This window comes from Pan paniscus, chromosome 9, assembly GCF_029289425.2.
Source record: "Pan paniscus chromosome 9, NHGRI_mPanPan1-v2.0_pri, whole genome shotgun sequence".
NCBI lineage: Eukaryota > Metazoa > Chordata > Mammalia > Primates > Hominidae > Pan > Pan paniscus.
Window position 1 is genome coordinate 131,526,490 of NC_073258.2, and position 22,465 is coordinate 131,548,954.

At 43.5% G+C, this 22,465-nt stretch overlaps 1 long non-coding RNA gene across 1 annotated transcript; it reads right to left on the reverse strand.

The window, feature by feature from the left end:
• Window positions 1-317: 317 nt before the first annotated feature.
• LOC100991503 (uncharacterized) lies at window positions 318-19,661 on the reverse strand. Its single transcript, XR_008620302.3, has 5 exons — window positions 17,985-19,661; window positions 10,932-11,097; window positions 2,991-3,170; window positions 2,255-2,319; window positions 318-1,152 (listed from the first exon to the last, which is right to left on the reverse strand). It is a non-coding gene; the product is annotated as an uncharacterized LOC100991503 (long non-coding RNA).
• Between the last annotated feature and the right edge of the window lie 2,804 nt (window positions 19,662-22,465).

The following is a 22,465-nucleotide window of genomic DNA, read 5'->3' on the forward strand; positions in this document are numbered from 1 at the left end:
ACTGCGCGGGATGATCCGTGAGCTGCATGTGGACTACCCCAATCTGCTTTTTGTTCCTAATTCCTGAATGAGCAACTGAAAATTCCCCATGTGATCACTCCCTCTACCAGCTCTTGCTTTCCCAGAAACACTAGGCTTGCTGTTTTGTACATTTGCAGGATAAAAGAAATGTAAACATTTAAATAATAATGTATTTTTAAAGGCATAATGGGGTTAGTTAAGTAAAACAACCCATCTCACATCATCTGCAGAAGAAATCTAATAAGTTTTGGGGTTCATTGGGGAACCAGAGAATATTCAATTTTATGAGAGGATTAAGTTTTTATTGAATTACGTCTTTATTCAAGGCGCTTTTGTTCATCTACTAAAATAGGCAGTTTAACTCAGTGATCTTTGGACTAGTAAAATGAAAATCATGATAAGAATCTTTTCATAAATCAGTTCTTTCTTTTTTTTTCTTTTTCTTTTTTTTTTTCTTGAGACAGAATCTTGCTCTGTCAACCAGGCTGGAGTGCAGTGGCGCAATCTTGGCTCACTGCAACCTTCCCCTCCTAGGTTCAAGCAATTCTCCTGCCTCAGCCTTCTGAGTGGCTGGGATTACAGGTGTGCACCACCACACCCAGCTAATTTTTGTATTTTTTTAGTAGAGATGGGGTTTCACCATGTTGGTCAGGCTGGTCTTGAATTCCTGACCTTGTGATCTGCCCACCTCGGCCTCCCAAAGTGCTGGAACTACAGGCGCCTGCCACCACACCCAGCTATTTTTTTATTTTTGTATTTTTAGTAGAGATGGGGTTTCACCGTGTTAACCAGGATGGTCTCGATCTCCTGACTGAGATCCGCCCACCGCAGCCTCCCAAAGTGTTGGGATTATAGGCGTGAGCCACCGCACCTGGTCTATGAATCAGTTCTTTCAATAAAGACTCCGCTGGGGCTGAGGGCTGCCAGATATTGGGTGTCCCTGAAGATGAAGTCAGTTGTGTCTATTGGCCTCTTCTCCAAATAGCCAAAGCAAGTGTGCTCAGTGCCCTGGAGTGGCCCAAGAGCAGGGGAATGAATAGTAAAAAATGTCTCAGGAAAACTCAGTTCTAGTTATGGTTTTTCCATTAATAGTTGAGGCTCCCAAGCTTCTCTGGGCTTCAATTTTATCATCTGTAAAAATAAAGGCATACGACTATTGGTGATTTCAAAATACCGATCTCATGTCAAGCTAGTGACTTAAAACCCCTCCAGGAGAGGTTGTTAAAGGTACACATTTCTTAGCATAAATCTGGAAACAACCGAAGTGCCCATGAGTAGGGGAGTGGTTAAATAAGTTATGGTATATCCAACCATAAATGCCCTTTGAAAAGTGTGAATTAGATCTGCATGTGCTGATACAGAAAGATCTCTAAGGAATATCATCAATTGAAAAGAGTAAAGTACAGAGCAATATATATGGCAAAATTCCTCTTGTGTAATTGAAAATGCATATATGTGTGTGTGTGTAACTGAAAATGCATATATATTTATATATAAATGCACATATATATGGCACAAACTTGCTTTCAGTTATTGTTTACGTGGGGGTATACATGAAACTGTTAAGAGTGTTTATCTTAATAGTTTAACAGCTGTATGGGCAGGGTAATATTTAAGGTATTGCTAATAACAATAGTAATGTTAATAGTTAAGGGCTGATTCACCCCACCTATTTCTGATGTCTTCTTTTTTTGTACCCGTCAACATTTATCTACTAATGTGTTAGAACAAGAAGGGGATTTGGTACTGTGGGGAGAATACTGAATGGGCTGTAAGTGGATCCGAGTTTAAATCATATTCTAGTTGAATATTCTTGTGCAAGTAACTTAACTTCCCTGGATCTCAATGTCCTCGTCTTTTAAATGCGGTGATAGGACTAGCAATAAAACATGGTGGTTCTATTTTAATTTGCAGGTAGTGTTTATAAGTTGTCTGGGGAGACACACAGGAACACACACACACACATACATACACACACACATACATACACACACACACTCAAATACAGAACAAATGAGTAAAGAGCATTGCTGACTCTCAACAAATACTTTAAGTTCTTTCTTAACACTATGGGCTACAGAGGAGAAATAACCTTTATCCTTGAAGAATTTTATGATCTTGTATGGGAGACAAAACAAATTTGTGTGAACCAACTAGAGAATAATATAAAGCCACATATGACAACCTTGGATTAACCTCATTCTTATGGAGCTCCCTTTAAAATATTACTCACCTGAAACTCAAGAAAACCAGACTCGGCAATAAATGTAAAACCCAAGTCCCTCGGCCACATTTGCACTGAAATGTAAAATAAAGGGTTAGACAGGTACAATTTCCTTTGTAGTGATAAAATCCTCTGATTCTATTATATAATCTCCAAAAGCAGGTCCAAACCGAATAGTTTTTTTCCCCTGAAACTAGATTCCTCCCTGTTTAGTAGAGTCCCCATTTCCAATTTAGGACTTTGCCAACCCCATACAACTTCTTTGCACAAAATACCCCAAGATAAGGTCAAGGAGAAGGCCTTACATTATGTCAGCCCCATTATCTGAGCTCGAGAGCCTCCCTTGGCTCCGCCCTGTCTGGGCAATGCAGTGGGAGAGGGGACTGGGCTGGGGGTGGCCAGGTGGCTGTCTAGCCTGCCTGGTCACAAAGACCCCAGTGAGTGTGAGATGAGCACATGACAGGGGCTCCGGGCAGGTCAGACTTGACGCCTAACTTGACCCCACTGACAGCCAGAGTTTGATAAAGACATGATTGAGTTGGGGATTTCTTTCTGACAGTTTAATGGATGGCTGTAATTAGGGGCCTGCTCTGAGGGTGTGGAAACACATAGACCCCATTGTAGGGAGGCTAAATGCTACAAAGGTCAAGGCCAAAATATGGTATGAAAGAAGCTCAACGTTTTCCAACACACAGGAGAAGTGAGTCAGTAGTGAAACGTGTTTACTGAGCATGATCAAGCATACCCATTTCTTTTCAGTTCCTGAGCCTGATGGTTGTCATCAGTGGTGGGTCTCTGAAGCAGAGTTTCAGTCCTTGTGGCTCCAGAGACTAGCACTCTAAAGGTGGAGTTGACAGGATAAACTTCCCACCTGATCTCAGAAAGCAACTGACTTTCTTTTCTTCTCCTGGAACCATCTCCCTGACTGAAAATAAGAATGACAACAACAATAACTGAGACATACACATCGAATTTTAATGTTAAATTTAAACAATATTTGTCAGTTTGTTTATGCTTCATTGTCAAAATAATGATTAATGAAAGTGGCTTTAAGCCCTAGATACTTTCTGGGATGTTTTAAAAGACTTTTTCTTGGAATAAAGGAGCCATGATGTGCCAGCCATAATAAGATCCAACTAACAATGATAAAAAAAAATACAGTGAGTAATGGCAATAATGTTCTCATTAAAGGAAAATAGCTCACAACTTAGACAGAAACAGAGGGAATTAGTGAAACTCCATCTATCGAGGGCTCATAGGCTGCCCTTGGAAATACTCTTACCTGGTCACAGTACTAGTGAATTCATTTCCTGGTTAAGTTGGTAAGGTAGGCATCTTGAAAGACATTCATTAATCAAAGAATCAGATAATCCCAGGGTTGAAAAGGATTTTGGAGGCCCTAGAGTGCCAAAAGGCTGACCCACCTCTGCCGTATGGATTCTGATGAACAGAAGCTCTGACTCCTTTACACTGCCTATCCCAATCTGGGTAGCTATGAGTATTAACAAACTTGTCCCGATACAGTAGTCTCCCTTATCTGCAGTTTCACTTTCTACAGTTTTAGTTACCTGTGCTTAACCGCAGTCCAGAAATAGTAAATGGCAAATCTCAGAAATACACATAAGTTTTAAATTGCATGCCCTTCTGAATGGCATGATAAAAATCTCATGCAGTCCTACTCCATCTCACCCAGGACGTGAATCATCCTGTTGTCTGGCATGTCCATGCTGTCTGCGCTACTCACCCATGAGTAACATAGGAGCCATCTTGGTTATTAGATTGACTGTCATTTGTTTTGCAGTGCTTGTGTTCAAGTGACCCTTATTTTACTAAACAGTGGCTCCAAAGAACAAAAGTAGTGATGCTGGCCATTTGAACATGCCTAGGAGAAGCTGGGAAGTGCTTTCATTAAGTGAAAAGGTGAGAGCTCTTGACTTAATAATGAAAGAATAAAAATTGCAATATTAAAGTTGCTGAGATCTACAGTGAGAATGAATTTTTTACCTGTGAAATTGTGAAGAAGAAAAAAATTCATATAGTTTTGCTGTTGCACCCCAAACTTTATCATAGATATGTATGTATAGGAAAAAAACATAGCTGGGGTTGGTACTATCCTAGGTTTCAGGCATCCACTGGGTGTCTTGGAACATATTCCCTGTGGATAAGTGGGGACTACTGCATTGAGCTAAAATCTGTTTTTGTTTGTTTGTTTGTTTGTTTTTTTTAACCTCCCACTAATTGGTTCCATTCTACCAACTGGGGTCACATAGAACAAGGCTAAGTCCCTGTTATATATGTTACTAGGACTGGCTACGTAATTTGCAGGGCCCAGTGCAAAATGAGAATGTGGGGCCCATGTTAAAAATTACTAAGAATTTCAAGATGGTAACAGAGCATTAAGCCAAGGGTGGAACCCTTCTAACTGCAGAGCTCTGTGTGGCTTTACAGGTAAGCAACCCAGAAAGTTGGCGGCGTAGGGAACTTTCTGTTTTGTTTCTGAATGACTGGATTTGGTACAGTGTTAATAGAAGGAAACTTTATTTTTCCTCCACTTTGTGTTATAACTCTTTTTCAATTCCTTCTTCCTTCCTGCAGATCCCATGGAATATTCTGGTCTTTTGCAGATATTAAAAGCCCAGTTCAATATTTTATTAAACTCCAAGCTGTCAATCACTACCTTTGCCCTGGCTGGGGCTGGGAAACTTGCAGAGACTTGCTTCTTTTCTTTGTTCTCCTGGCTGATCCACCTCCCACTCTTCATGTTGCTGTTGGCTCCTTCAGGGCTGGCCAGGGGTAGAAGGAGAAGGGCAGTGGATGGGAAAGGTCTTCCTTACTTGGTAGGCCCAGGTGTGATCCGGCGTTTAAGGGCTCTCTGAGCTGAGCACTCAAGTGCTCCTCCTTTCTTTCATGGGTACATCTCTGGGTTCTTCTAAGCTCCTCCTCTGGGGACTCTCAACTGCGGTTTTCTGGTGCAGGGAGGCCTCCTTTGGCTAGAAGTTGATGACATTCGCCCAGCCCATGGCTGGTGGTTCACTGCAGTCTCCTTCTGCTGGGGTCATCCACCCTGCACTCCCTAATTCCAGTGGTCCTCTTGGATAGAGTTTTCAAACTGCCTCATGCTGGTCTCTTCCTCAGGATTCACATGTGGACCTTGAGAAACATGTGTTTTTGCCCTGCCGTTTGCATAGCTCCCTTCAGTCTGCCAGCACAGCTTCTACTCCCTGCCCACAGCCAGAAACTCCCTCCTTCAGATTTTCTTCCAAGTAAGTGTGACTCAGATACCAGTTCCAGAATCTGCCCCAATTCCAAGGAATATATGGCAAGCCTGTTAGAGGTTCTTTGAAACTCATCTCAGTTGGCCTGAGTAGTGGAGGGATTAGGAGGGCATTTCAGCATACAACTTTCTTTACTTTTTTTTTTTTTTAGGCAGAATTTTGCTCTGTTGCCCAGGCTGGAGTGCAATGGTGCAATCATGGCTCACTGCAGCCTCAATCTTCTGGACTCAAGCAGTGTTCCCAACTCAGCCTTCCCATCTCAGGTCCTGAGTAGCTGGGAACAAAGGCATGTAACACCACACCTGGCTGATTTTTTTTTTTTTTTTGGAGAGATGGGGTCTCGCTTTGTTGCCCAGGCTACAACTTTCTTTCTGAAGAAAGCTTACCATTTGTTGCTCCTCCTTAACGGATACTTAGTCTTTTCTTATATCATCTGGAGATGAGTGATAGACCAACGCAAGCAGAACAAATTATTGGTCTTGCCCCTTTCTCTAAATTTGAAGGTAGTTGGCACCTATTGTGCTTAGTGTTAGGGCTTTAGCAGACAGTGAGACAATAAAGAGAAGTCCCACTTGAACATCCTGTTATACAAGTAATGGACTAAGAAACATTTGAGGATAACTACAGCTATGGATTCAATGTTTGTGTCCCCCACAAATTCATGTGTTGAACTCCTAACTTCCAATGTGGCTATGTTTGGAGATAGGGCCTTTATGCAGGTAATTAAGGTTAAATTAGACTATAAGGGTAGGGACCTGATCTGGCAGAATTTGCATCCTTATTCTTAATTCCCTTTCTCTCTCATGTGCCCTTTCTCTCCACCATGTGAGGACACAGTGAGAAGGAGGACATCTGTAAGTTAGGAAGAGGGTCCTCAACAGAACTAAATTGGCTGGCACCTGGATCTTGGACTTCCCAACCTTCAGAATCGTGAGAAAATAAATGTCTGCTGTTAAAGCCAGTCTGCTATGGCATTTTGTTAGTCAGCCCGAGCTGAGTAAGATGACTACTCTGCACTTTCGTGAGTGTTGCCTTTCTAAATGTGAGCACCTGCCATTCCTTTAATCCTCCGCAGCAGACCAAAATCTGTTTGCTCACCTCTCTGGACAGGCTCTAGTTTGTTACATATTGGAGTCACACTTTTCACAGGAATTGTTCTCCGTGGAGAACATTGAGCATAAGTGGAAATTGTGTTAAGCCACCTCACTCTTGAAAACCTGTTTGGTTGTTCTTAAAATGTAAATATAAAATATGAGATCAGTAGGATAAAGAAGCGTTGGATGCACAAACATATAACTAGGATTACTCTCTTGTAAACACAATTTAGATGGTTGTCTTTCTTTTTTGCTGAGGTTGCATGGTAGAATTTGGGTAACGTAAATGCACTTTTGATGTAATGTGACTGTACTCAACTTAAAGGATGGTGCCCAGATCTGAACATGCTATCCCAGGGTGGTCTCCTGAGCAAAAGGAAGAGGACTCTCAACCCCAGGACCCAGAAACTGTAGTTCTCTGAATGTTTCCTGAAAGTGCAGTGATGCTGGTAGCCTAAATCCATCCTGCTATCTCATTTGGTGTCTCACTTTCTCTATTTTATCCTTTCTGTATGCTTTTTAAATGCAGGCACAGAACTCATACTTACATCTTTCTTTCAGATTCTGTCCTTTGATGTATTAAAATATATTTATCGCTCTTAAAGTATCTCCTCACATGATGCTTATTAATTGCAAAAAGAAAAACAGTTAACTTTACAGAGGGGAAACCTGACAGCCTTCCCCATAAGCAAATGACCGGTGTAAGGTACAGCGGCATCATGTGCCTCTGGATACTATGCACTGAGAAGGACATAACACCACTGTGAGTATTGCTAAAAAGGCACAACCTCCATCGAACCTTGAGAAAACACCAGACACACACCCAGATGGTGGAACATTCTATAAAATAAAAGTATATCAATGTCATTAAAGAGAAGAAAGACTGAGGACCTAGCTCACAGATTGGAGGAGATTAAGAAGACATACTGACTAAATGCAATGTGGATAAGAAAAAGGCCGTTGGTGGGAAAATTGGTGAAATTCAAATAAGGTCTGTAGATTAGCTAAGAGTATTGTATAAATGATAATTTCCTGGTTTTAATAATTTTACTAAGGTTTTATAAGATGTCAATGTAAGAGAAAGCTAGGAAAGGTTTTTGCAATTTTTCTTTGAGTCTATCATCATTACTTTAAACTAGAAGTTTACAAATTGTATTTATTGGGTCCCTCCTCTGTGCCACTCTCTGTGCTGGGAGGAGAGCAGTAAACAAGACACAAGCTCTGCTTTCAGAGGCTCACAGTAGACTTTGCAGAAGGCCAAGCAGTCATGTACTACTTGTTATGATGGGTGTATGCATACAGTGCCAGAAAGAGCAAACAGCAGGGCTATTGGCTGGAGAAAACTGGAAGTGACATGGAAACTGAATCCCAAAGATGGAGTGGAGCTATCCAAATAAACAAATGGCTTATGGAAGAGAGATATGGGAAGCTGTTCAGGCACAGGGGCAAACTGTGCAAAGGCAGAGCCCGTTGGGGAACTGTAGGAATAGATCTGAGTGCTTCCTCAGTGTGCTGGAGGGCAGGAAGGGTGCATTTGAAGTCTGTGAGCACGAAGGGGAGCAGGATGCAAGGTCCAGCCCAGGAAGGTCTCCTGAAGGCCTGCTAAAGAGCTGGAAATGTGAAACTATTGAAGGATTCCAAACAGAGATTTGAAATGAGATTTATGATGTAGTGCATGCACTCTGGTCACCGAGTAGCTAATTGACTAGAGCCAGTAGTCAACGGCTAGTCTCTGATTCCAGTCAGAGTCAGTGTGGCCAGACGAGGCTATTGAGGTCATCCAGATGAGAGGACAGTGGCCTGAGTGGGTGTAGAAATCAGTAAACGCCTCAGTGTCTTTGTGAATCTCACCTCTTTCCTAAGAAGGGAAAAGGAATTAATGTGATTACCTACCATGAGCTGAGTTCTGCACTGGACACTTCACTCTCATCATTCCTTTATGTGCCTATCAAAGCCTGATGTTAGAGGGATAGTCATCTTCATTTTAATCATAGGTAATTGAGGCTCTATAAGGTTCAGTGGTTGACATCCACTCCCTGAATCACAGAGGGGTGAATGACAGAACTGAGATTCAAGTCGACGTCTGCATGGCTCCAGAGCTCATCCTCTATTTACTGTAAAATTTCACATATAATCTAATATTATACCTGTCAGCCTCATGTCATTGGCCAGTTGTCATGTGTAAGGTTTACAACCGAGAGAAACTAGTCTCCAGTGGCTCCTATTTTAGGTCAGACAGACTGTAAGCACACACAGAGCAGGAATCCGTCCGCCTGGTCCAGCGCTGGGCCTGCACAGTCCCCACGGCGAGTTCTCACCACAGCAGGCAGAGCTCTGCCCCATACCCTCCCTAGCCCCTCTGTACCCCGGGCTGCCAGGTGAGTGGAGCTGTGAAAGTTTGCTCCACGCCCTTCACTTAGTGTTCCAGTTAGGGAATTATTGAATGGTCTTAAGCTATTTCTCATTCAGATTTGTGACACACTTACTCTCTTTCACACTTAGCTGTGTTTCATGTTCAACTTACGTCCAGGTTCAAACTATTTCACAAGATGGTTTTAGATTATAAACTAAAGAGACCAAAAAGGCAGGGACATTCAAAACAAATTAGGCCTCAAATTATACAATTTCATGACTAAGTCTGCAAATGTAATCTTGTGTTGCCTCTCCTCTCTGCTCGGGGCCACCGTGATATCTTCCTGGTGTTTTCAAGTGAGGTTCTGGATATTTATTCTGAAGACCATTCTCTCTGACTTCTTATGTCTTACCTCCTTTTGCCTACAAAGAAACCTCTTTCCCTCTGATCATGTAATGTTCCCTCTCAGACTACATTGCTTTCCAGACCTTTTCATTGCCAGCACTTACAGAGGTCTGTCACACTCTCTCTTCATAAATGTGCCCAACATGGTTCCTACCCCTCCACCTTCCACCCACTTCTGGAAAGAAACACACTTCCCACAGAACACTTTAAGTCCAAGCTTAGGGAAGCCGCTTAGCTCCCAGAACCCATGGTAGATACAGTTGCAGGTAATTTGCGTTATATCCAGCACAGCAACAAATTCTTACCAACTTAGTCTTCATGAGCAGATGGGACCCAGTCCTCCTCCTAGCCCAATTGTAAGCAAAAAAATAATAGCAAAGTCTTTGCTCGGGCTCTTTTGGGACCAAACCACTTAAAAATAGAATACCCTAGAGAACATTTTAGTCCTTGTAATTGAGGTATTTATCATCCAGAAATATAGCTGTTTCTATGTTGCCAGGTACCTGAGGCTATTTGAGCAAGACCTCAATGCTGGGGTGATTGCTATGAATGCTAAGCCAGTCACCTGGGTGAATAGCAAAATAAGATTTTAAACAATAGTCTTGGCAGGTCCTATGCAAGGGAGAAATTTGGCTTAACCCAAAATAATAGATTTTTAATGGTGGAAACTATGGGTAGCATATTAGTAGCAGGTGAAAAATTTTGTGTGGGAGGCTTCTGCCTTCCAAGCATTCCTGTTTGTCTGCCTGTGATCCAGACCTTCAGAATTTGTTATCACGTCCAGGTAGTTCAGTGCGGGTGGGAATATCTCAAGTAATGTTTAATATTTACTGGTGAATAATTTATGGTTTTCTCAAACTTCCTTTGCTCCTTTGTTTATTCATTCATATAATCAGCAAATGTTTATTTGGGTATCAAAGATTCAAATATGAGATTATTACTTTTAAAGAGTTTATACTGTATCAGAGAGAAAGACATTTTAGTGGGAAACAGTGTACAATCAGTAAGCGCTATTGTTGAGTTATGTAAAAGGCCCCGTGGAACACAGAGACAAGAACAAGTTCTGCTTGAGGATCATGGAATGTTCTGTGGAGGAGACTGTGTTTAAACTCGCAGCTGGACACCTTCACTAAGAGGTGAGGGGACAGGGGCGGCATGGGAGGAGGACATTTCAGGCAGGGGTAGGGTGACCTACCATCCTGGTTTGCTTGGGCCTGAGGGAGTTGCTGGGGATCCAAGACTTTCACTGCTAAAACCAAACAGTTCCCAAACAAACTCATGGTCAATCACCTTAGAGACGGGGAAATGTATGCTAAGGATGAGAATGGTTTGGCCCTTCCCATTTCTACAATAATGATCTGTTCTACGTAGTCAATGTCTCTTTTCTCTTTGGATACTTTTTTCTTGCCTAGCAAAAGTTTTACTTATTATGGGTTATTTATAGTAAGAGCTTTAAGATCCACTTTCTATAACACGTCACACCTCATTTGCTCTCCTAAACCAATGCAATGCTTCAATGAGTCCTCAAGCAGAAATGAAGAACTGAGATCTGTTCTTACCTCTTTCTTTTAGCTACCCTTCTCTCTTTCCTGTGTGTCTTTCTTCTTTCTGCTGACTTCCTTCTCCTTCCCAGTCTCTGTCTCTTTCTTCGGCACCAAGTACCTTCTCTGTTTCTGAGGAAGCAGCAGAGGAGCCTATGTGATCCAGAGAACTTGTTCTTGGCTTCTGGAAGCAGAGATGCAGGAATGGACCAATAAGGCATTAAACAAATTCATTTAGAATCTCAAGAAAGAAATATCTAACAGTATAATCATAATAACAAAATTCTGATTTCTTCAGAAGCACTCCAATAGCTTCACCCGCATTAGCTAATCTTGTGCAGTGAGGAGGTGCAATTCCCTCTAGTCTGGTGGATTCTGTTTGGTTACAGTATTTATAGAGGCTCCTTTTCAGAATCGGATTCTCTGCCCCTTTCTCCTAATGAATCTCCATGTTGGTAGAAATACATTTATACCTTCCCTCCTTTAAAAATGGAATATGACACTAGAGACAGACGGCATCCTAGTCCCAGTCTTCCAAGTTCACATATGTAACACATCTCTGTATTGTATATTCATATGCATTTTCCCATCTCTATACCTAACAACCACATGAACAAGTAGAACTTTGGGTGGACAAGGAATGGAACCACACAGAAGTTTAAAAGCTTAAAACAGAAGTGGGGGTCAGCTGAACAGCCTGCAGGTCCTTGAAAGTGGGGCTGTGAGTGCTGGGTCCATCAAGATGCCCTCAGCACAGTGCCCACCCAAAGGAAGAGCTCACTCTATATGTGTTGACTTCCTGATTGATGTGTATGCAGTGAGAAGGAATCAAACCAAAGACCAATAATTCTTTTTTTTATATACTTTTTTAAAAAAATAATGCTTTAAGTTCTAGGGTACATGTGTACAATGTGCAGGTTTGTTACATATGTATACATGTGCCATACTGGTTTGCTGCACCCATTAACTCGTCATTTACATTAGGTGTTTCTCCTAATGCTATCCCTCCCCCAGCCCCTGACAGGCCCCAGTGTGTGATGTTCCCTGCCCTGTGCCCAAGTGTTCTCATTGTTCAGTTCCCACCTATGAGTGAGAACATGTGGTGTTTGGTTTTCTGTCCTTGTGATAGTTTGCTCAGAATGATGGTTTCCAGCTTCATCCATGTCCCTACAAAGGACATAAACTCATCCTTTTTCGTGGCTGCGTAGTATTCCATGGTGTATATGTGCCACATTTTCTTAATCCAGTCTATCATTAATGGACATTTGGGTTGGTTCCAAGTCTTTGCTATTGTGAATAGTGCCGCAATAAACACACATGTGCATATGTCTTTATACTAGCATGATTTATAATCCTTTGGATATATACCCAGTAATGGGATTGCTGGGTCAAATGGTATTTCTAGTTCTAGATCCTTGAGGAATCACCACACTGTCTTCCACAATGGTTGAACCAGTTTACAGTCCCACCAATAGTGTAAAAATGTTCCTATTTCTCCACATCCTCTCCAGCACCTGTTGTTTCCTGACTTTTTAATGATCGCCATTCTGAGTGGTGTGAGATGGTATCTCATTGTGGTTTTGATTTGCATTTCTCTGATGACCAGTGATGATGAGCATTTTTTTCATGTCTCTGTTGGATGCATAAATGTCTTCTTTAGAGAAGTATCTGTTCATATCTTTTGCCCACTTTTTGATGGGGCTGTTTGGTTTTTTTCTTGTAAATTTGTTTACGTTCTTTGTAGATTCTGGATATTAGCCCTTTGTCAGATGGGCAGATTGCAGAAATTTTCTCTCATTCTGTAGGTTGGCTGTTCACTCTGATGGTAGTTTCTTTTGCTGTGCAGAAGCTCTTTAGTTTAGTTAGAACCCATTTGTCTATTTTGGCTTTTGTTGCCATTGCTTTTGGTGTTTTAGTCATGAAGTCCTTGCCCATGCCTATGTCCTAAATGGTATTGCCTAGGTTTTCTTCTAGGGTTTTTATGGTTTTAGGTCTTACATTTAAGTCTTTAATCCATCTTGAATTAATTTTGTATAAGGTGTAAGGAAAGGATCCAGTTTCAGCTTTTTACATATGGCTAGCCAGTTTTCCCAGCACGATTTATTAAATAGGGAATCCTTTCCCCATTTCTTGTTTTTGTTAGGTTTGTCAAAGATCAGATGGTTGTAGATGTGTGGTGTTATTTCTTAGGCCTCTGTTCTGTTCCATTGGTCTACATCTCTGTTTTGGTACCAGTACCATGCTGTTTTGGTTACTGTAGCCTTGTAGTATAGTTTGAAGTCAGGTAGCACGATGCCTCCAGGTTTGTTATTTTTGCTTTGGATTGTCTTGGCAATGTGGGCTCTTTTTTGGTTCCATATGAACTTTAAAGTAGTTTTTTCCAATTCTGTGAATTAACTCATTGTTAGCTTGATGGGGTAATCTATAAACTACCTTGGGCAGTATGGCCATTTTCACGATGTTGATTCTTCCTATCCATGAGCATGGAATGTTCTTCCACTTGTGTCCTCTTTTATTTCATTGAGCAGTGGTTTGTAGTTCTCCTTGAAGAGGTCCTTCACATCCCTTGTAAGTTGGATTCCTAGGTATTTTATTCTCTTCGTAGCAATTGCGAATGGGAGTTCACTCATGATTTGGTGCTCTGTCTGTTATTGGTGTATAAGAATGCTTGTGATTTTTGCACATTGGTTTTGTATCCTGAGACTTTGCTGAAGTTGCTTATCAGCTTAAGGGGATTTTGGGCTGAGACGATGGGGTTTTCTAAATATAAATTCATGTCATCTGCAAACAGGGACAATTTGACCTCCTCTTTTCCTAATTGAATATGCTTTATTTCTTTCTCTTGCCTGATTGCTCTGGCCAGAACTTCCAACACTATGTTGAATAGGAGTGGTGAGAGACGGCATCTCTGTCTTGTGCCAGTTTTCAAAGGGAATGCTTCCAGTTTTTGCCCATTCAATATGATATTGGTTGTGGGTTTGTCATAAAGGGCTCTTATTATTTTGAGATACGTTCCATGAATACCTAGTTTATTGAGAGTTTTTAGCATGAAGGGCTGTTGAATTGTGTTGAAGGCCTTTTCTGCATCTATTGAGATAATCACGTAGTTTTTGTCTACCAAAGACCAAGGATTATAACTCTCAACAAGCAAAAATACAAACGGAGAATGTTGTCTGTGGCACTTCCTCCCTTACACCACCAGCTTTTATAATTATTTCCCATGATCCCAGTGTCCTATTGACTCTTTTTAACCCCCAACAGCCCAAAGCTGTGGTGCCCAAACAAAGCTTCTGTTTTCCAGAAAACAGCTGATATTCCCATTGTCGTATTCCTTATTTTTATTCTGTAAGAGTGGGAGAGACAGTACAAGTAGGTAAAAGTTACAGGTTCTAGCATCAGACCTGTCCTCCACTCCTGGCTCTTGCTTACTACCTGTGTGACTTGGGCAAATCATTTTTTATCTCAGAGCCCTCTCCTTTATGTGTAGAACAATGACAGCACAGATTACCTCAAAAGATTGCTGTGCAGTTCAGCTGGGATAAGACTGGAGACATGGGGGTCTTCAGGGACTAAGGCTGAGTGAGCAGCCCCGTAACCACTTTTTTCAAGGTTACTGGTTGGTTGAGCCAAAAGGAAAAGAGAGCTCTGAAGGATGTCTCAGCACTTTTAAGTGGGTAGTAGGTTTGCTCATGTCTGATTGGCTAGAACTGGTCACATGGTATCATTCAACCAGGAAGAGTCTGGGAAGTACAATTCTCACAGGTGCCAGGAAGGCACAAAGCTGGGAATATTTGGCAATTAGTACAGCATGCAAAGTACCTAGCACTATGACTGGCATGTTTTTTGTGCCACTCCACGCCAGCTGTATTTTAGTTCAGATCTGTTATCTATAAAATGTTGTGCATGTATTGTTTAATATATTCAAAAGTGTTAATTGCTGGTAATTGATATATTAAGTCCTCCCTTTCAGAAGTTCCTACAGCTTAATAGAAATTCCTGGAGTGACTCAGTTCTCAGCCAGTAACTCAGTTAGTGGAAAGATTTGGGAAGTTTTCTGAAGGAGGTAGAATTTGAACTGGATTTGGATGTTTCGGTAGCATCTCAGTAACAAGCTATCAGGTAGGACTTCCGACGCATGGCACAGAGTGCCTGAGTTCTTTGCTTTGCGCATGCAATTTATTTATTTATGATTTGCCCATTTGTTTATTCATTTAGTTATTCATCAAATGTTTACCAAATGTTTATATGTGCCAGGCACTGGAGATATTAGCGTGGAAGAAGGCAAAGATGTTTCTCTTTGTGAAGCGTGCATTTTAGTAGGAGAAGACACTCAACCAAAAAAAAAGAGAGTAAATATAGTAATAGTATAGTAGGTGGTGATACGGTTATCAATGAATGAAGCAGAGTAGGGGGTAGACATGCAAGGGTTACAGAGAGTGGGAGGCTGTTGCTGTTTTGTTCGGGGTGGTCAGAAAAGCAATAGAAGGGGCAGGCTCTGTGCAAATCTAAGACAGGAGCATTCACAGAGTGACCAGCAAGGGCCACTGCTCTGAGGGGAGAGTCTTCTGGGCCTATTTGGGGAAAGAGTGAAATGGTGGAAAGAACAGACACTAGGAGCTGGGTTATTATCAGGGTTTTAATCTTGGCTCCAGTGTTGATTTGCTGCTGTACTTGGAGCTGGCAATAAATAAAGTGGTTGCAAGGATCCATTGGGAGCTAGGCTGCCTGGGTTTGAATCCCAGCTCTGCCCTTTACTAACTGGATAAGTGGGGTGAATTACTTCTCTCTCCAAGCTTCAACTCCTCCATCTGTACATGGGGGTGGGGACCCTCATACTTCATGCAGTCTTTGGGAGAATTAAGTGAGTTTAATCCACATAGAGCATGGAAACCAGGCCTTGACATGTGAGCCCTCTCTGATGTTAGCTATTGCTATTAGAGCAAGTTATTTCCCCTCTTTGGGATTTCATACTGTTGTCCAGCGATTGTGAGCTTTGGAGACATGGTCTCTAGCTTCTCTCAGGAAGTCTGAGGCTAATTTATATGTTATTCTGTGGACCATTTGCTTGTCATTTGTTCTCTCCTCAGGAACTGTGTTTTTTCACAGTCCTCTTGCTGGATTTAGCTTCTTTCCAGTGAAGTTGAGCATGGGATCTTTCATTTGTCTTTGCTAGACTTCCATTTCTCTCTGCCTCACTGGTGGGCTTTATTCCTTCCTGGAACTTTGCACACTACTTCAGTACATTTTGTTGATTAAAAACATTCTCTCTACAAACTTCAATACACTGGCAAAGGATCTCTGTAGCAGAAACTTTAAAACATGAAACTGCAGGCTGCTTTCTGTTTGGAGACCAAGCATCTGGGAAAGATGCCATTTGAACTAAGGGTGCACCAAGTCATAGACACTCTTGGATGGCCCTTCCTGCAACATAGTCACAAATGCCAACAAGCATCTTACTGCTGTAGCCATGTGCTCTGGTTGCTAATCATATAAAGTAGTGCATTTGAGAACCCATCCTATCCTTGGTCTGAACATTTGTCTCCATCCAAAATTGACAGATTAAAATCCTCAACACCAAGATGATGATACCAGGAGGCGGAGCCTTCGGAAGGTGACTTGGTCTTGAGGGTAGAGGCCACACGCATGGGATGAGTGCCCTCATAAGAGGGGCCTAAGGGAGCTTGTTTGTCCCTTCTGACATGTGAGGTTACAGTGAGAAGATAGGGTCTATGAGGAAACGGGCCATCATTTGACACTGAACCTTGCTCTCTGGACTGTGAGAAATGTTTTTTTTTTTTTTTTTTTTTTTTTGTCAGCTACCTGATATGGTATTCTGTTATGGCAGCTCAGACACAGTCCTGCGTCTTTAGAACTCAGGGTACACTGTGTGCTCCGTCAATGCTCATGACCATTTGGTACTCACGCCGGAGCGTGGGGGTTCGGAATGAACACTGAGACCAGCCATGTGGCATCTGTCCTCTCTTTCTGTGAAAAGTGCCGTTCTGTGTGTGACATGGACCCCTAGCTTTAGACCCTACAGATCACGGTGCAGTGTCTTTCACAGAGTGAGTGTGCTGGGTACTAGTGATACTAAGCTGGGTGATAAACCCTGCTAGGCCCCAGAGAGGTGCGGCCTGCATGGAGTGGAGAGTGTGTGACCAGGTGAAGCAGCCCAGACAGAAGTGCCAGCACCACCATCCACTAACTGGGTGACCTCAGCCATGCACCCGAGCTCTGGGCCTCATCTTTCCCGTCTATAACATGTGGGCATGTACCTTTGTTTTGGCAAATAAATGACAATATATGCTTTTAGAAACTGGTGGCTACTAATCTTATGTAAAGAATGTGTGTATTTATCTTGCCAAATAAATATATGGTTGCTCTTCAATTTCGGATCATGACAAGTCGATATCATAACGAATTTGTTGTATTTCTTGGTCAGGGAAGAAGGAGAAAAAAACCAGTGCCTAGTGATGACGCCAAGTCAAGGTGAAACCTGGCCAAGGGTGGACCTGGCTCCAGTGTCTCTTCCAGTTCTCCTTCACCCTGGGGATTACTCATTTATCTCTATGAATGCAGATTTATGGACCTATAAATGAATATATGTGTTAGGGCCACCATTGCTTGTTGTAACTCCACAAAGCATGTTGACCACAAAACCTATTGAGGGCCATAGGGGCCCAGCCTGCAACCCAGCCCATCTGCTCCCCGCATCCTCATCCACCGCCTTCCTTACCACCGCCCACCCACATGCCAGCACTGCCGCGCGGCCTCTGCTCCGGCCGTCCCTTGGCCTACACTGCCTTTTCCTAATCTTTCCCAAGGCGACTCCTAACACCTTTTAAGACTGCCTAGAATCACCGGGAAGGCTTCGCTGGCCCGCCCCTGCCCGCCCAGCTTCCCCAGGCTGGGGGAAGTCCTTCTTCTGGGGGCTTCTGTGTGCACCTCTGTGCCTCCACGTCCCTCCTCACACGGTGACTTTCTGATGATGCGCCTGCCTCCCCTTTCCATGGATAATGAATTCACCCAGGACAGGGCTTTGTCTTTTTCATTCCTGAATCCGAAGCTTACCTGCTACTAGAGAATTTGTGAATTTCCGTTGAACACATGGAAGACCTAGGAAGCTGTGGGGCAGAAAGAATGAATGACTTTCTTCAAGGCCTCCTGGCAAAGCAGCAGGGCAGCGGGAACCGGAGCCGGAGGACGCTGGCTCCTCACCTAGAGCCCTCCCTCCCTTGGGTCAGGGTGGCTCTTCTCTCCCATACCTAGCGTCCGGCGCTTGGCTTTGTTTCCCGGAGTGGGTGGCACTGTTTGGCCGCCACAGGCACAGCATCGCCCCTAGGCATCGCCCTCCGCACCCCCAGGGATGCGGTGTCCCCGGCCTTGCCTTTCTTGATGGCTAAAGCAGCAGCGCCACCTTCCGGCCTCAAGGCCACCGGGTGTGGCCGGACTTGGGAGACCTTGGGCGCCCTCTTGTGGAATTTCAGAAGTTGGGCTGCGAAAATGACTCCGCTATCCCCAGCTGACCATGAGGCCCGCTGGGCACTTCCACCTCTGAGGTTTGAGTGGTTCAGTGGGCCTGTGCAGGGAAACCCAGCCTAGAAAGCAAGCCTTTATAGCTACCTTGGTGTAGAAGATCAGAGGCATATGAGGTGAGAAACAGGTGACATGTCATGCTCCCTGGAGACAAAATGTCCAGAAAGCTCCTCTAGGCAGCAAATAAAGAAGTTATGAAAAGGAACCGTGGAGAAAAAAGAGGTGAAGGGAAAAGAAAGGGAATGTTATTCTGACCCACATGCCTCACCGCCAGGGCTGAAGTCACTACTAACAAGGCCATTTAGGAAGAGCAGGCTGGAGTTGACAGCCTTTCCCCAGGAGTCCTCTGGTTTCCAGGTCCCCCTGGTTTGAAGCACTCAGGAACACACTCAGCCCCTGAATCTTCACTCAGTTCCGTGGTGTTACTGGCAATCGTTGGCTATCCCTGGCTGGGGCTCAGCCTCAGCTCCGGTGTCAGCTACATAAGAATCTCAGCATCTTGGGAACGTGAGCTCAACTTGAAATACACTTCCCTGAAAGGATTACTTTGTTTTGGGACAAGGCTCATATCAATCTGTCCTGCCAAGAGATTACTGCTGTTAAACTGTTGGTTTTCATTGCTGTCAAACATAATCTTACAAGGAGAGAGAGGGGCAATCACCCTCAACACCCAGCTGCAAGAGAAGACTTTTGACTGGGCAGGACTTTTCCTGGCACTCTCTGGAGAATAAAAAAGGAATATGTAGAATGGCTGTTGTGTGATTAATGCTTACACCCACAGTGCGGCTGAGCCATTCCCAGGGGTGCACTGAGTGGGATCCCTCTACATGCAACGACCCTGCTGGCATTTCACAGGTGCCCGTGGAGAAGGCCCATTGAAGACCTGGGACTGAAAGTGCAGCTCCACTTTGCACATATGCTTGGATTTCCTCTCTACTCCAAGGCAGACAGTCCTCAGGGTTTGGCCTAACACACAAAGGATGGGAAGAATAAAGAAACGACGTTCCAACAGTATTTCTGCAGATCTAAGCTACTGAAGGGATGCTGGACCAACCACTATAGATGCTTCCTTTTCCGCAATGCCTCGAAAAACACTTAGGAGTGTGAAGGAGTGAAATTTTATGCTATTGGCTTTGTTCTCATTTACTTTTGATTATTATAAAATTATTCTAACGCAAAACCCATAAAAAATTGGTAACTCAGAATCTCGCCAGATGAACTGTTACATCGGACTACGCTCTAGAAAGAAGTATTAAAAATCAAAGATATTAACTTTCCAAGTGTTCATTTCCATCTGTTTTCCCTCTCTGGGACTCAGTTTCCTACTCTGTACAATTGGGACGGTGACCTACTTTCAAGGACCTTTATAGTTCAAATGCTCTTCGGTTCTGTGAAAAGAAGCCTTACGTCATCCCATGGTGGGCTGCATGTCACATTATCACACAGAGTGGTCCTTGCTTTACAGAAAAATATTCATTTGCTCATTCATTCACCTATCCACTCATTCCACAAACAGTGAGCACCTACGATATTCCTCACACTGCTAAAGGCAGAGCTGTAGGGTGAGCTGTGAATAAAGCAAGGTCCTGGCCCTCATGGGGCTTGCATTCTTATGGGAACCACACACGGTGAAAGATTTAAACATATATAGTGTAACCTGAAGTGATGTAAGCCAGGCACAGAAAGACAAATACCACATGGTCTCACCTACATGTGAACTCTAAAGAGCTGGATTCATAGAAACACTGAGTAAAATAGTGGCTAACAGGCTGAAGGGTTGGAGGATTGAGGAGATGTTGGTCAAAGGACACAAAATTTCAGTTAGGAGGAAGAAGTTCAAAGATCTATTGTATAACATGGTGATTACAGTTAACAACATATTGTATATTTGAAAATTGCTCAGAGTATATTTTAAGTGTTCTCACCATAAAAAATCATATGTGAGATAAGACATATTTTAAATAGCTTGATTTGGTCATTCCACAATGTAAACATATATCAAAATGTTATGCTGTACCCAATAAATCTATATAATTTTGTCAATTAAAACAAATATAGTATAATGTAATATAGTATAATAATAGAATATAAATCAATAGTAAGTGCTATGAAGAAAAATCAGCAGGATAGGGATTATGGGATAAGGAATGTTATTTTTTAGACAGGGTGGTCAGGAAAGCCTGAGAAGGTGGCATTTGTGCAGAGACAGTGGAGTAGGGGAGTGAACCATGCCGGGTAGAGGAAAGAGCAAATGAGAAGGCCTCATATTCAGGCATGTGCTTGGTGTGTAAGGGCACTGGTAGACCAGGGGAATAAGGCTGTATTCCTGGATGTGGTCTTAGGTTTTGATTCTAAGATGGCTTTAGAGTTTAAGAGCATTCTCAAGAGTCAGTGTTGTGTGCAAGGCTCACTGCTAGGCCCTGGGAGTACCCAGAGATAAAACACTAGTCTAGTGCTAGAGGACACTCCTAAGGGACATGCACTCATCTACACGAGAGAAGGTACTGACGGTGGAAGGACGCATGTGCCAAGCATCCAATGCATGGCGCAGACACTAGTTCTGAAGGAGCTCCAGAGATGGGGACTTGGGCACTGAGAGATGCCTGGGCGAGCAAGGGGAGTTTAATGTGGACCTTGAGGAAAGGACCAGGCAAACTGAGAGGCAGACTGTTCAGGCAAGGAAGGAGTGAGCAGAGGGAGTCGGCAGAAGTGGGCATGGCCTAATTGGCAATGGCTTGGTTGGAACAAAAGCATCTCACAGCAGAGCCATGGGAAATAAGGGGTGTGAAGAAGCTAACCAAGGAGGAAGGAAGTGGCCTGATTCCTCAAGGCTGGATAAGAAGGTGCTCCTCTGAATTCAGATGAGACTCCATGATCAACATGGTTAGGACTTTGATGCTATTATTCTAGGAAAGGGTTAATGGTTTCCCCTTGAGGCCTCATTCTCTAAGTGCTGAAAGGGCTGTATACCTCACAGGCCACTAGGCCCCACCTGCCCCAGAGGCCCAGTTAAGGAAGGATGGCTGCTTAGCGCTGCCTCCAGGGTGGAGTCTTCTCATGTGAATGGCTGCTCTCCGCACTCTGCCTAAGTCCTCCAGCTGCTCAAGGGCCTTGTGACCAGAAATCACCTTTCTGAAAGCCAATCTGACTGGCCCAGGAGTGAGCCCATCTCCATCCCAGCCTGTGTCTTCCTGTCCCTACTCCTGAGTATGAAGATGTGCAAGACCCTAACTTACTGGAGCACGGCTTGGAGCCTCGGGCATCAGACCCTGTGTCCACTGAGAACTGTGGATGTGGAATATGCCCAGGACTGCATTCTCAGCCGTGCCTGCCAGCCGCACACTGGTGCCCGCCTGCTGCACCATCTATGAGATAATGTCTCTCCATTTTGGGATTGTGACATAGTTACATCAGACCTCAATGGCCAGTGCTTGCATTCCAGGCCTGAGATCAGTGTGACAGCAGAGAAACCTGAGCCGCGAGGGACATTCTCAGGCTCAAAAATCACAAACCCGACAGGGAAAGGAATTTGATCAGAAAACGACACCATTTAGGTTATTTTAATGCCTGGATCTGAGCTGCCCTTTAAGCAGAGCCCCTTCTGTCGCAGGACTTTATTACCAAGTGACCCCGGCAGATGACTTTCATTTGTTTTTAACTGTAGAACAAGGTCATGTTTGCTTCGGGCATACTACATGGAGTGGACTTTGGGTGACAGGGTAAGCCCTGGCTCAGGCCTGTTTTTCCATGCATGCAGCATGCAGGCTGACAGGGCAGAGGCCAGGTTCTGAGGCTTTGTAGCAGATGGCCTCCTGTGTGTGCAGGGAGAACTTCTTCCACTCTTGCACATACGACTCCTAAACCTTCTACCTTTACGGAGGCATATACTGTTGAATGCCACCTAGGCATTCTTTGATCATCTGAAACTTGCGACTAAGAGGTGGGAAGAGACAACTGTCAACCACTTAGAGGTGACCATTAGTTCCCCGAACAGTCAATCAATTTAGGAATCAAGA